The 15456-nt window shown below is 35.5% G+C and overlaps 1 pseudogene across 1 annotated transcript in view; it reads left to right on the top strand.

The window, feature by feature from the left end:
* The first annotated feature begins 12217 nt into the window (after positions 1–12217).
* LOC143244439 (protein kinase C, brain isozyme-like) overlaps positions 12218–15456 on the top strand; it is a 79991-nt pseudogene continuing 76752 nt past the window's right edge. Inside the window, exon 1 of the transcript XR_013025088.1 lies at positions 12218–12420. The product of XR_013025088.1 is annotated as a protein kinase C, brain isozyme-like (transcript). The remainder of the gene's footprint in view (positions 12421–15456) is intronic.

Here is a 15456-nt window from a genome sequence, read left to right on the forward strand (position 1 = left end):
CATTTATTCATTTTATCAAAAACAATAATACATGTATAATCACATACGAGTGTACGTGCGCGCGCGCACGTCTTTGTACACGTATATATATATATGTTTATATAATTTTCTTTTCTTTCATGTGTTCGTACGCATTATTATATACGTTAATTTGTAACACTGTCACGCGACCTTCGATTTAGAATATTTGCGTTTATAAATTTACTGTTCCGTTAGTGATACATGAAGTAGGGCATTGCCCGAAACGTGGTATCAGTAATAGTATATATATATATATATGTAGTTACAGTGTTGCTGGTTCGACCTACAACATTTTTCTTTTATATGTATCATTGGTTTGTTATAATTGATATACTACAGTCGTGTGAAAAAGTTAGGACACCCTAACTGTGTATTTTTGTAACATTTTTGAATATATAGATATTTAATCTCAATTTTAACAGTACTGAGAGATTATAGGAATATAACTAAACAATTAAAACTGAAGAAAAGACTTTTCAAGATCTTCTGTAAATGTAATTCTACAAAAATGCATATTCTAACTGAGGAAAAAGTTAGGACACTCCCACATTTATTCCCACTTAAAATGGCTCAACTCACACACAGGTGTATCACACCAGGTGCACATGATTAGAAGATCGTTACTCAGCATTTTGAATGAGGCTTGCCCTATTTAAAACTCAGACATTTAGTTTGGTGTGCTCCTGACTGTTGAAGTGAGAGTGAGCACCATGGTGAGAGCAAAAGAGCTGTCTGAGGCCTTCAGAAAGAAAATTGTAGCAGCTTATGAGTCTGGTATGGGATTTAAAAAGATCCCAAAAGATTTTGAAATCAGCCATTCCACTGCCCGTAAAATAGTCAACAAGTGGAGGGCTTTCAAAACAACTGCCAACATACCCAGATCTGGTCGTCCAAGCAAGTTCACCCTGAGAGCAGACTGCAAGAGGTATCAAAAAACCCTAAAATGTCATCACGGGACCTACAGCAGGCTCTGGCTACTGTTGCTGTGAAAGTGCATGCCTCTACAATCAGAAAGAGACTGCACAAGTGTAACTTGCATGGGAGGTGTGCAAGGAGGAAACCTTTGCTCTCTAAGAGAAACTTCAAGGCCAGACTGAAGTTTGCCAGAGAGAATGTAGACAAGGACTTCTGGAATAATGTTCTTTGGACAGATGAGCCCAAAATTGAATTATTTGGACACCAGAACAGAGGACATGTTTGGCGTAAACCAAATACAGCATTCCAGGAAAAGAACCTCATACCAACTGTGAAACGTGGAGGTGGAAGTGTCATGGTTTAGGGCTGCTTTGCTGCAGCAGGACCTGGAAAGCTCACAGTCATAGAATTCACCATGCAAAGAACCTAGTACAATCTGTCATCTCTGGTCTCTCAGAAATGAGAACTGAAGCAGCATGGAAAGATTTGGAAGAGTCTGCTGAGGATATACGTAAGAAAGTGGGAATACGCACTGAGACGGTGCGTCAAGGTGGACAGCGAACTGTCTGGACGAATTCATAATCACATCTAGTATTGGCCAAAAAGATGCACCAACACCAGATGCCAGGAGACACACCTGTCTATGCCATCATAGACAGGATGCTCAACGAGCTGAATAGAAGATTCTCCTCTGAAGCTTGCAGTGTTCTGATGGGTGCAACTGCATTGAACCCCAAACACTCCACATTTCTGGACAAGTAAGCACTCTTAGGAATGGCAGCAAACTATGGTGTGGCAGAGGATGACCTCGTAGTGGAGGTCCACCAGTTGAACCAGCTAATTGCCAGGAAGAAAGACAAGGGGCAGAAGTATCCACACCATTAGAGCTTGCAGCCATGCTGGAGCCATACAATGATGTCTCCATGGATCTTCACAAATTTGTACGCATCGCTGTGACCCTGCCTGTCACTTTAGCTGCCTATGAGAGAAGTTTCTCGTGTCTGAAGCTTCTCAAGACATACTTGCGCAACAGCAGTGGTAACAACCGCACCAGCAACCTTGCTGTCATATCAGGAGGGCAAAACAACTCGATATTGATACTGTTATAAACACATTTGTGGTCAATCACCAGAACAGGCGCATTGTTTTGAAGTGATATTGACTATAAACACAACATGATGAAAGATAGCCTGATGGTGACCTTACTTTTCCTCAGAGTGTATTAACTTCACATGGGATAATTCGTTTCTGCTATGTAAACTATCTTTATGTTATATTTTTTTTATTTGTAGCTTTTCTCTTAATGGTATATTAAATGTTCAATCTAAGCTAATCTTGATTTTCTTTATTATTATGTATTACCTTGGGTGGAATTTAGGTGAGCTTCCTCTTTTACATATACGCATATTTTCATAAACAGATTATTTCTGAAATGTACCTTGGTATTTACATCATTATAATTTACCATCTATACTTCATATAGATGGCATTTTGGGAAGCCCCTCCACAGTTTACCTCAGCCCCCCTCTCCCTCCCAAACGAAATTATCCTGACGCCGCCACTGCGGATAAGATAAGAAAATTCAATATTGTTGGTAAGTTTTACAAAATGTTTCTATAGATATCATTATTTGTTATAGCCACTGTTCAAAATTATATTATTGTCTATTTCTCAAAATATATTTGTATTAAAAAACAAAAATCATAAACTGGTTACATATTGTCATTTATTTAACTTCTAAACCTAAACTACAATTTAACCCGATTGTAGGCTATTTTAAATTGTAATGCGCAACAATACGAACTAAAAATAGTAAATGGAACATATAGGAATATTTAATATACAACGTCCAATATGCTTTTATTCAGGTAACAAATTCATGTGGTAAATTTTTAACTAAACTTTCATTCCTTATTACCTTGAATATAAATTCAAAAAAAATATTAGAATACAGCAACGATTCCCAAACAGAAGTGGACATAATATGTTTTATGTGATTCACACATATATTAGTGAAATGTGTATATCACAATAGGTATAACACATGCGTACCAGCACATTTTGTGTGCTATCAGTCAAGCTTAGAGAACATTCCTAAACAAATTGCGTGGTGGTAGTAAACAATATTAGGGAACATTACTAGATAAACTGATGGTAGAAGTAAACAATATTACGTAATTTCCTAGGTAGACTGTATGGTGATAGTAAAAAATATTAGGTAACTTTGCTTGGCAGGGGCGTAGATCCTAGGGGTGGGATACATCCCCCCCTTCATTTTAGATGGGGGATATGGTGCATAAAATCATCCCCCCTACAGTTTGGTCTGTTGAATTGTTTTATTGCATCACAGGCTTACAAATTGTGTGTTTGTTCTTGTGATTCTCGTGTTCTCACCAATCGAATTACATAATTAGGCCTAGATGTAGGCTTTTTTCAGTAGCCGAAATGTACATCTTTAATATAGGCGTGCTTCTAAGCTTTTCGATCTAAGCGACAGTTCGTAAGTATCAGTCAGTAGGCCTAAGTATACATGCGAGTATCGTGGCAACAAGATTACTCTGTAATTGCATGTTTACAGCTTTCAGGTTCACGTAATCAGAGATTTCCAATTTGCAAATTGAACAGTCCACATAAGTGGTTGCAAAAATCATCCCCCCCCCCATCGGGTGTAAAAAATCTACGCCCTTGTTACTGGGTAGATTGTGTGGTGGTAGTAAAAAATATTAGGTACCATTACTACGTAAATTCTATGGTGGTAGTAGACAATTCAAAGTAACATCACTAGATAGAGTGTGTGGTGGTAGTAAACAATATTAGGTAACATTACAAGGTAGATTGTAGGGTTGTAGTAAAAATATTAGGTACCATTATTAGGTAAGTTGTATGGTAGTAGTAAACAATATTACGAAACTTTACTAGATAGATTGTGTGGTGATAGTAAACAATATTAGGTAACATTCATAGGTAGACTGTATGGTGGTAGTAAACAATATAAGGTAACATTCCTCAGTATACTCTAGGGTGGTAGTAAACAATATTGGGTAACATTCCTAGGTTGATTGTAAGGTACTAGTAAACAATATTATGTAACTTTACTAGGTGGACTGTATGATAGTAGTAAACAATATTATGCAACATTACTAGGAATACACTATGGTAGAAGTAAAGAAAATCAGGTAGCATTCCTAGGTGGATTGTATGATGGTTGTAAACGGTATTAGGTAACATTACTGGAGAGATTTATGGTGGTAATAAACAATATTATGTAACATTCCTAGTTATACTGTATGGTGGCAGTAAACAATATTACGTAACATAACTAGGTACATTGTATGTGATAGTAAACAATGTTATGTAACATTACTAGGTACATTGTACGTGATAGTAAATAATATTATGTAACATTACTATGTATACTGTATGGTGGTAGTAAACAATGTTATGTAACATTTCTAGGTATACTGTATGGTGGTAGTAAACAATGTTATGTAACATTACAAGGTATACTGTATGGTGGGAGTAAACAATGTTATGTAACATTACTAGGTATACTGTATGGTGGTAGTAAACAATGTTATGTAACATTTCTAGGTATACTGTATGGTGGTAGTAAACAATGTTATGTAACATTACAAGGTATACTGTATGGTGGGAGTAAACAATGTTATGTAACATTACTAGGTATACTGTATGGTGGTAGTAAACAATGTTATGTAACATTACTAGGTATACTGTATGGTGGTAGTAAACAATGTTATGTAACATTACAAGGTATACTGTATGGTGGTAGTAAACAATGTTATGTAACATTCCTAGGTATACTGTATGGTGGTAGTAAACAATGTTATGTAACATTACTATGTATACTGTATGGTGGTAGTAAACAATGTTATGTAACATTACAAGGTATACTGTATGGTGGTAGTAAACAATGTTATGTAACATTACTAGGTATACTGTATGGTGGTAGTAAACAATGTTATGTAACATTACTAGGTATACTGTATGGTGGTAGTAAACAATATTATGTAACATTACTAGGTATACTGTATGGTGGTAGTAAACAATGTTATGTAACATTACAAGGTATACTGTATGGTGATAGTGAGCAATGTTATGTAACATTACTATGTATGCTGTATGGTGGTAGTAAACAATGTTATGTAACATTCCTAGGTATACTGTATGGTGGTAGTAAACAATGTTATGTAACATTACTAGGTATACTGTATGGTGGTAGTAAACAATGTTATATAACATTACTAGATATACTGTATGGTGATAGTAAACAATGTTATGTAACATTACTATGTATACTGTATGGTGGTAGTAAACAATGTTATGTAACATTACTAGGTATACTGTATGGTGGTAGTAAACAATATTACGTAACATTACAATATAAATCGTATGGCGGTTGTAAACAGTATTATGTAACATTAATAGATAGATTGTGTGGTGGTAGTGAATAATATAATGTAACATTATTAGGTATATGGTATGGTGGTAGCAAACAATATTAGGTAACATTCCTAGGTATATTGTAAGGTGATAGTAAAAATATTATGTAACATTCCTAACTATACACTATGGTGGTAGTAAACAATATTAGGTAACACTACTTGATAGATTATATATCGTTGTACTTACAAATATTAGGTAACATTACTGGATAGATCTATAGTGGTAGTGAACTATATTAGGTAACATTCATTGGTATACTGTAAGGCATTAGTAAACTATATTAGATAACTTTACTAGGTAGATTGTATGGTGGTAGTAAAATATTATGTAATATTACTAACTACAAACTATGTTGGTAGTAAACAATATTATGTAGCAATACTTGGTAGAGTGTAGGGTGGTAGTAAACAATATTATGTAATATTACCTGGTAAATTGTGTGGTGGTAGTAAAAAGTGTTAAGTAACATTCCTAGGTGGATTGTATTGTGGTAGTAAAGAATATTAGGTAACATTACCAAGTAGATTGTGTGGTGGTAGTAAAGAATGTTAGGTAACATTCAATTGATTCATGGACTGTACAGCTATAAAGCATGCGTTAGTTAGTTTTGAAAGTTTGTATTTATGTAAGGTATAGAGAAGTTTTTATGGTGTAGAACACCAAATTCTCTTAACGTTGAAAATTTTGCACCTGGCACCATTCTGACGAACTAGAGTATGTGATATTATGTAGATCGATTAAAATGAAAATATGACATTTCAAAATATCTGTGTAATTACAACAAAATACGAAACGATGTTTTGAGCTGATATTCAAAAACTTGACCTGTATCTCCGTAAATAAATATGATAAAAACCCGAACTATGCTTTCAGAAAAGAAAATAGAAAATTTGAGCCGATAGACCGGAGAGAACATATATAGTTAGCAGCGCCAAACCCCGCTCTTGGGCAATTATTATTTGATCCAGTTGAATATGGAGGACATTTGACTGTCATTCCTTATATCGTATTCGCAACCACAATCTTTTGAAGAAACGAGCCATGAGCTCTCGGAAGTGCATTCTCGGGATCACTCTCTATCATACTGAATCTGGCCCTTGTGAAATTATACACACTAACGAATTAATCTTAATGTGCCCATTTCGAATGCAAATATAGAAGCGTGTAATATTTTTGGCCTATTGGTTTCTGATGCTTCGTCAAATTTTGGTGTGAAAACTTAACTTTTAAAACTTCAAAACGTATTTTTCCTCCTTGTATAGACGTAGTTTTAGTTAATTTTTGTATGTAGTTTGAACACTAGCTTGGAATAAGAAGTATTTTTCTCGAGATTTTCACGTGGTTTTATACAGGAAATAACAGACGGTCGTATCCGTTTTCAAGAGTTTAGCTTCGGATAGATACTTTAATAGTTAGACAGTGCAGCGCAGGAAATATGTGTGTAACGTTACTGCAGACAACACCTAGCACATTAACACATCTGGAGATGGGCCGGGCATGGCCAGCTGGTTAGGGAGCTCCACTCGCAAACTGAGGGTCGTGGGTTCGAAATCACTTCACAACAAAACATGCTCGTTATAAGGTTAAGTGAATCCCACTCTTCGTTGGTAAAAGAATAGCCCAAGAGTTGGCGGTGGGTGGTGATGACCAGTTGCCTTCTCTCCAGCCTTACACTACTAAATTAGGGACGGCTAGCGCAGTTAACCCTCGTGTGGCTTTGCGCGAAATTCAAAGAAACATACAAACAAACACGTGAAGCTATTTTGCGGTCAGTGGAATATTTTAAGCAGTTCACTCAAGAAGAATAAACTTTTCTTACCTATTGACACTCTAGGAACTTGAGATTTCATATAGTCTTCTGATAAGTTAAGGTAATTTGGACCTAGAAAGCAGCTCAAAATGGCGTAAGAGGGTATGTTAAAGAAATTATAAAGTTGTATTTTTACTAGAATTACACATTTCCCATCTTGGGGCGTGAGTATGTATGTGTGTGTGTTTTCTTATAGCAAAGCCACATCGTGCTATCTGCTGAGTCCACCGAGAGGAATGGGGTGTGAGAGAGGATAGTTGTTGAAAGTATGGAACTTCCAATCGAAAGATGAAGGAAAGTAGTCCCTGCTGACGGTTATTTTATGTAGAACAGAAAATAGTTCCGTTTGGGTTTATTCCAGAATATTTTTATCCAATAATAAGAGATGATAGTTCGTTTTAGGCTTATAAGGAGTATTCTGATCCAAGAATGAGATAAAATAGTTCTTTTAAAATCAACAAGTGTTATAATCAAAGAAGGAGAAGAGTTATTTGTTTTAGGTTTGTGACAAATTAGTCTAACTTGGAAGAGAGATACCATATGTTTTTAGGTGCAGTCGGAAACTTCTGCACAGAGGATAAAAGGAAACACTTATTCTAAGTATATCATTGGTTACCTGACGCTGTTGTGTGTGTTTCTAATAGCAAAGCCACATCGGCCTATCTGCCGAGAGGAATCGAACTCCTGATGGTAGCGTTGTAAATACTGAGACTTACCGCTGTACTAGCGGGGTACTCCTGTTGTTAACGAAACAATTATTTTAAGTAAAGTATGGGTTATCTCGTCAAAGTGTAAAAGAAACAATTATCTTAACTAAAGTACGAGTTATCTGATGAATATGTGAAAGAAATAATTATCTCATATGCGGGTTATCTGATAGAAGTGTAAAACAGTTATATTAGGTTTAGTGTGGGTTATCTTATAGAAGTGTGAAAGAAATAGTTATCTTACGTTTGGTGTGGGTTATCTGATACAAGTGTGAAATAAGTAGTTATCTTACGTTTAGTGTGGGTTACTTGATACAAATGTGAAAGAAACAGTTATCTTAAGTTTAGTGTGGATTATCTGATACAAGTGTGAAATAAGTAATTATCTTAAGTTTAGTGTGGGTTACCTGATACAAATGTGAAAGAAACAGTTATCTTAAGTATAGTTTAATCATAGATAATTCAGTATTAATTCCTCAGTGATACAACTTTCAGACAGCAGGTGGATCTTTACTTCTTAAGAGGATAACTATTTAATATTTAAATTAACACTTGTAGATAAGTGCATAAATAATAAGGCTGCTACGTGGGCAACGCCCATGGCTCCACGAATTCTTGATATAACTCTATTTTTATTAATTATCTATGACTTGAAGTTGCTTTTTTATCTTTCCTCCTGGATTAGATGGCTGTTTGCAACGACTGGTGTCTCCAGAGAATCAAATAAATCCAGTTGGTGAATTCAATTTAGTTTATTACCTTTATTCATTGCTTTTTCCTTTAATGTTCTGCAAATTACTGGTCTGGCTTGGACTATTAGTTACAACTCACAACCTGCGAATCACGGAATGGAAAAACCAGATCCCGAACCGGGACGTTAAAATTTACGGTGAATCCCATATTAGTTGGAGAAAGAGTATCAAGTGTTGGCGATGGGTGGTGTTAACTAGCTGCCTTCCCTCTCATCTGTCACTTCTGTATTAAGGATTGCTAGCAAAATTCAATACCTGAGCAGTAACTCCGAGAGACAAAGGAATGATGGGAAGAAAGTCACGTGCTGAATACTCATCGTTGATTGGATGTTTCGTTTAAACTCCCTTTATTGTAGAAACCTGAGAAACCGGGCCTTTTCCTGTCTCCCAGTGGCACAGCAGTATGTCTATGACTTCCAACGCTAGAAACAGGGTTTCAGTACCCGAGGTTAAGAGAAACACAAATATCTCATCATGTAGCTTTGTGCTTGACTTCAAACAAACAAAGAAAAAACTCCATCCAGAATTGTTGGCTTTATATATATATACTGATAGTATCAAGAGCGAAAACTAAGTGATATATTTGCAAGTGAAAAGAAACCATAATTTATAATAAAATTAGAAATTCGAGTTTTAAAATTTCAATCACAATGCTTTGACCTTTTCGTTTTTGAACTCAGTGAGAAACCAATTGTTATAAATATTTTCGACATAAATCGATTCTCACTCTTCGAATAATGATTGAATGTGATGTTCTGAGACTTTAGTTTTTAGTGTAATATTGAATATGTTTCAGTTCATTTCTCAAAGAAAATTACTTTCCATAATGTCCATATTTCTCTTAAACTTGTCCCCCCCCCAACAACTAGGTCAGCTAAAATCCGGAGTTCGACTCTCCGCGGTGGACATGGCGCAGATATCCAATTGTGTAACTTTGCGCTATAAACAAATCAAAAATACTTATAAATTATCTCGCACATGATCTATACGCTACCTTGTTATATATCACAATTTCTAATTGCCTAAAACTGAGTTAAATTGTAATTTAGATTTAGGAGTTACATAAATGTCAATATGTATCCAGTTTATGTTACTTGCCAATAAGACTGATACACACACTTTCTTTTTTAATACAAATATATTTTGATATACAAACAATAACACAATTTGCAATAACGGTTATAACGAATAATGATCGACGTACAAAAGTTTTACAAACTTATAAAGAATATTGAGTATTCTACCTGGTCTGAAATTCCTTGGTATTTTATCGAGGGTTCACAATAAGCGAATGAATTTCGAGTTGCTGTAAATACAATTCACTTAACAAGGAGCCAGCTAGCTCTGTATTTTTTTTTTCGCCAGCCATACACTGGGTTTTCTGCTGTTTAAATCATATAATGTCTTCGTAAAAATACTGACGTCCGATGTTACTGTGCTGACATTAAATTATTTGTAATGTTCGAAATATATTAATGTTTCTAGTCAAATATCGGAAGTTCCCGTTATATCAATTGCAGTTATAGCTTCTGAGGTTTATAGCACCCCAACTTATAGCAAACTAATAATATGTAATGTTTCTTGGCGCGTCGCATTCGTTACATTTATAGGAGTGACGAGAGTTTCAAGAAATTTCAGCCTGTACAACAGTACTAACGGTACACCAGTGTTTACGTGTACACATATACTGTTGATTCTTACTCTACACTTTTAGTGAATAGTGTGTGTGTCTATATTTTCTTATAGCAAAGCCACTTCGGGCTATCTGCTGTGTCCACTGAGGGGAATCGAGCTCCTGCTTTTAGCATTATAAATCTGGAGACTTATCGCTGTCCTAGCAGGGAACTTTAGTGAATAGACGGGAATTTCGCAATATAGATTTAACGACATAAATTATGTACATTTCTAAATGTAAATTTAACTTAAACATCTATATTAAAATAGATATATGATAATAAATACGCCACAAACTTAATTTCCATCAGAAGCTATTGATAATGTTTAAATATTTTCATTTACTACAGTTAAACTAGAATAAAGATATCAGATAACCTTGTATTTTGTATAATGTTTGTATATTTACTTACAGTTACGTTCCTCTATACAAATCTAGACCTATGATCTTCACCTTCATAAGATATATATTATTTCCATTGAATATAAAAATAAAATTACTTAAATGCATTGTACTTTATTATTTATTTAACAAATCTTTCATTGGCAGATTTATTACAATATTTACTGTATATATTTTTATTATTTTTAATTTCTTATTATCATGGAGGTTATTTAACATTGCTAACTTAGTAGATGGATTAAGAATTAATCTAACTTTCCTAAAATGAGAGAACCTCGTGAGATATTATTGGGTTTACGGCCGAAGAGGGTACCTAAGTGATGAAACAATGTATTTTCGTTTTTATAAAGTAATAAATGTGTGTTTAATTAGCTAAATTTACTACCAGGTTTACACACACATATATAGTTTATGTTTCAGTAAATTTTAATCTTATATTACAAAATTAATCTTAACAATAAAATAAAACGTTACAAATCATTTTATTTCCACTTTATAATATCTTCGTGACGTATCTATACCAGATACTGCATCTGTTTACAACAAACTCATTTTACATCTATATCTTTTATCAGTCTCGCGGAATAACATCGAGGAAGAAAGCGAAATGTTCAGTAACTTTCCTTCTCAAGTCTTGTGGTCATCTTTATAATATTTATCTGAGTCAGTTACACGTCGTTGTCCTGTCAAAGGTAGAAGAATGCAGTAACCTAGCTTCACGAATATCATTTCCATTTGAATGTTTGCGAGTGTTCTGTTTATTACACACAAAATATAAAAACTGCTTCACAGATGCTCCTGGTGGCTTAGCATTAAGTCTGTGGATTTATAACGCTAAACATGGAATTTTGATAATCGCAATGGTCAGAGCACGAGCAGCCCGTTGTTTAACAACAAATAGGCAAACGTTTAAAGCTTTTTACCGCATATTGTTTTACTCTTCCAGCTGCTATGGACTAATCTACGCACGTGACCCTATAACAAGGACATTTGCAATAACCACCATTAACGTATTTTCTTATTTAAGCTACTTTCTTTCTTATTGTGAGTTCATTACGGTTTCCTGGACTGAGTCTAAGCTGAAGACTTGAATAACAACATTCGTGGCATTTCAGGACATGAGTTCTAGGTTAAGGTTATTCAGTACATTTAATACAGCTGTGAAAATATGTTCAGTTCGTAACTAACAGATAAACTTGAATAAAAAGTTCCTTTGTTATTTATGTAACTACTGCGTGTGAATATTTGTTATTCATGTTATTTATGTAACATCTCTACTACTGCGTGTTTTATACATCAGGAATATTTGTTATATGCGCTTGTCGCATCTTCCTCTTGTTTTCTTTTTCTTTCTCATTTTTTGTCAGGATCAAGTGTTTCGAGTGCCTCAGTTGCTAAGGTTGAGCTGCACGTGACGCATGCGCGATTCTACCAATATAAAACTCCCAGGAGCCCTGGCCAAGTTACGTCAGTTGCTTCGGAAGACAGGAAAATGGCAGACGACAAGGTCGAGCATGTTGCGCCCGACGAATTAGGGGTTAAAATTTGGCCTGGCCTGAGAGGGCGGAAAGGAGCCCTGAAGAAGAAGAATGTATTTGTCATCAAAAACCACAAATTCATCGCTCGTTTCTTCAAGCAACCAACGTTTTGTAGTCACTGTAAGGACTTCATCTGGTGAGTACTTCTGTTACTATTGTTTATTTGTTGTCTTAATTAGGAGGAACTTTGGATTTTATCTTTACACGAATAAAGAAATAAATAAAACGGTACTTTTTCAGCTAGTATGTCACCGTTTCTGTTAAATAACTCGCAGCACAAGACGGGGAAACAATGACATTAGAATATCAAAATGTTTCGTGAAGTTTTAACCAAATAATAAAATTGTTATTACTATTACTGAATAGTTATACCGAAATCCAACAATGTTAATAAACATGTTATATACGACGCAGAATTTGTAAAAACTAAAATCAATAGTTTAGCATTAAGACCTTATAAATATTATAAATCTTAAACAAATTAATTTGTTTTCTATTAAGCACAAAGCTACCGAAATTGGCTGTGTCGTGCCCAACGCAGGTATCGAAACCCGGTCTTTAGCGATATATAGTCCTTCAAACTTTCTGCTGTGCCCCTTAAGTAGTCCATACATTAAAAAAGTCTATGTAACTTGAACTTTTTTGGGTATTTATGACTGAAAAGAATTTTTAGAACCTTTTATTTTACTCAAGTAGCCAGTTAGAATTAAATTGGTATGTTTTAGGCTTCGCTTAACGGATATATTAAATACTACCTAAACAGCTGTATAAGCATATTAAAACTACGATTAACCTTGGAATAAGCAAATGAAAACATGATGTCGGCAACACAGTAATTATGTATACGGTAGAGCACAGCCCGATGTTAGTGAGGAGCGTGACGTCAGTAAACACGGAACGCTCATGAATTCTCAGCGTCACCGGGGCTTGTCTGAAGGAAAAGTAATGGGCTAGCTAAGTGAGTGGCGAGCGTTTGTTTTTGTTTTTTGAATTTCGCGCAAAGCTACACGAGGGCTATCTGCGCTAGCCGTCCCTAATTTAGTGTAAGACTAGAGGGAAGGCAGCTAGTCATCACCATTCACCGCCAACTCTTGGGCAACTCTTTTACAAACGAATAGTGGGATTGACCGTACTTTATAACGCCCCCATGGCTGAAATGGCGGACATGTTTGGTGTGACGGGGATTCGGACCCGCGACCCTTGGATTACGAGTCGAACGTCTTAACCCACCTGGCCATGCTGGGCCAAGTGGCGAGCGAGGCCGTACGTTTAGAAAAAATGCTAACTTCGTCAGCTTGTGTTGAAAAAACAACAAAAAACACACAAATAGAGAGATTAAAACTGCTAATACTTTTAGGTCGGATTATATGTGAAGGTACATGTGTTGTGATAAATATAAATAAATAAAATGAGAAAAACCGGTAATTTATATAAACGTAATAGCACCGTCTGTTGGACGTCTGTGTAAATACTTCGCAAGGTATGGATGGATCTTCACCAAAACTGATATGGAAGTCCATGAAGGATGAGGAGGACACGTTCTTGATGACGAGAAACCCACTTGAAGTATAAATGTATCTCAGAACGGTTGATATGGGTATTAACACTTTAACTGATAAAACAGAAAACAAATTTTCGACCTTCCTAGGTTCTCTGCTTTATTAGTAAAAGTGTTAATACCCATATCAACCGTTCTGAGATACATGGGGAGTACATCTGAACTTTCAGTTTTGAATTTGCGGATTCTATGGGCGTTTTTTTCGGGGTTTTTTTAAGAACTAATTCGACCCTTGTTGACGAATCTTCGTTAACTTTGGTATAAAGATTTATTGGATCCTTGCGGAGATACTTGCAAACTCGCGGTTTGTGTTTTGCGGTTTTTATTTGCGTGTTTTACAATTGAATATAAGCTAAGCAACTTTTCGTGTCCTAATATAACCTGTCATTGATTATGAAATTACATAACTCCCGTTCAATGGCGTATACCCCAGCTAGTAAGTTAATAAAGTTGTTTCAAAAGTGATTTGTTTGACCATGACATCATTAATTATAAATAAAAACTTTCAATGCACGCTAAATTTTAAATCGCTTTTGTTGTAAGACTAACATTAAGTATTCATCCCGCCAGGCATGGCCAGGTGGTTAGGGCGCTGGACTTGTGCACTGAGGGTCGCTGGTTCAAATCCTCGTCACCCACAAACATGCTCGCCGTTTCAGTCGTGGGGGCGTTACTATGTGACGTACACACCCACTATTTGGTGGTAAAAGAGTAGCCCAAGAGTTGGCGGCGAGAGGTGATAACTAGCTGCCTTCCCTCTAGTCTTACACTGCTAAAGTAAGGACGGCTAGTACAAATAACCCTCGTGTAGCTTTCCGCAAAATTCAAAACAAACCCTTCGTCAGACATAACACAGACACAAGTACTGTTACTGTTATATAGCAATGGTGTCATAAAAACGATATTCTGTGTTATATTATACAGACCTAAAGAAGAGTAGTTTTAAAAAATTAAATGTCCAATTCGACGCCAGTGGGTGCTGCGATAGTCCAGTTTCTTCAACAATTTTCTTGTTTTAAATTGGGGGAAGTTCTCATGGAGTGACCTTATTTTGACTGATTTTGACTCATTTTTTTCTACTTTTATCTTATCTTACGCTAGAGTGAAACGACACTGGAATGTCCCGAAAGGTTTATCTATGTTGTTAAGCTTAAAGCTACACGATGGGTTATCTGTGCTGTGTCCATCTCAAGTATCGAAACCCGATTTTTAGCACTATGACCCTCAGACTTGCCTCTGAGCCACTGTGATCACTTGAATCTATTCTCTTGTGACAACAGATACTATGATTATTTATTACCTTCTTTGGTAATAAGTGATCGTATACCCTGAAAGGTTAGAAACGTCCAGGATCTGGCCGAGATTAAACAGTTAATGAAAACACTCAAGCACGGCAGTGTATTGTGTTAACACTTTCTGTTGAGGAAAATAAACAAAACAACAACGGTATCTTTGTTTCATTTTTTTCTCTTGGTCAGACGGATATCGAGATAAAACTGTCTCAATAGTAGTATTTATATCAAATACTGAAGTAGAACTAATCAAATATATTAAAGAGGTATTAATGTCAGTACTCTGCCATTTATTCCTGATGAAGTATTCTTGGATTCCTTT

This window comes from Tachypleus tridentatus, chromosome 2, assembly GCF_004210375.1.
Source record: "Tachypleus tridentatus isolate NWPU-2018 chromosome 2, ASM421037v1, whole genome shotgun sequence".
NCBI lineage: Eukaryota > Metazoa > Arthropoda > Merostomata > Xiphosura > Limulidae > Tachypleus > Tachypleus tridentatus.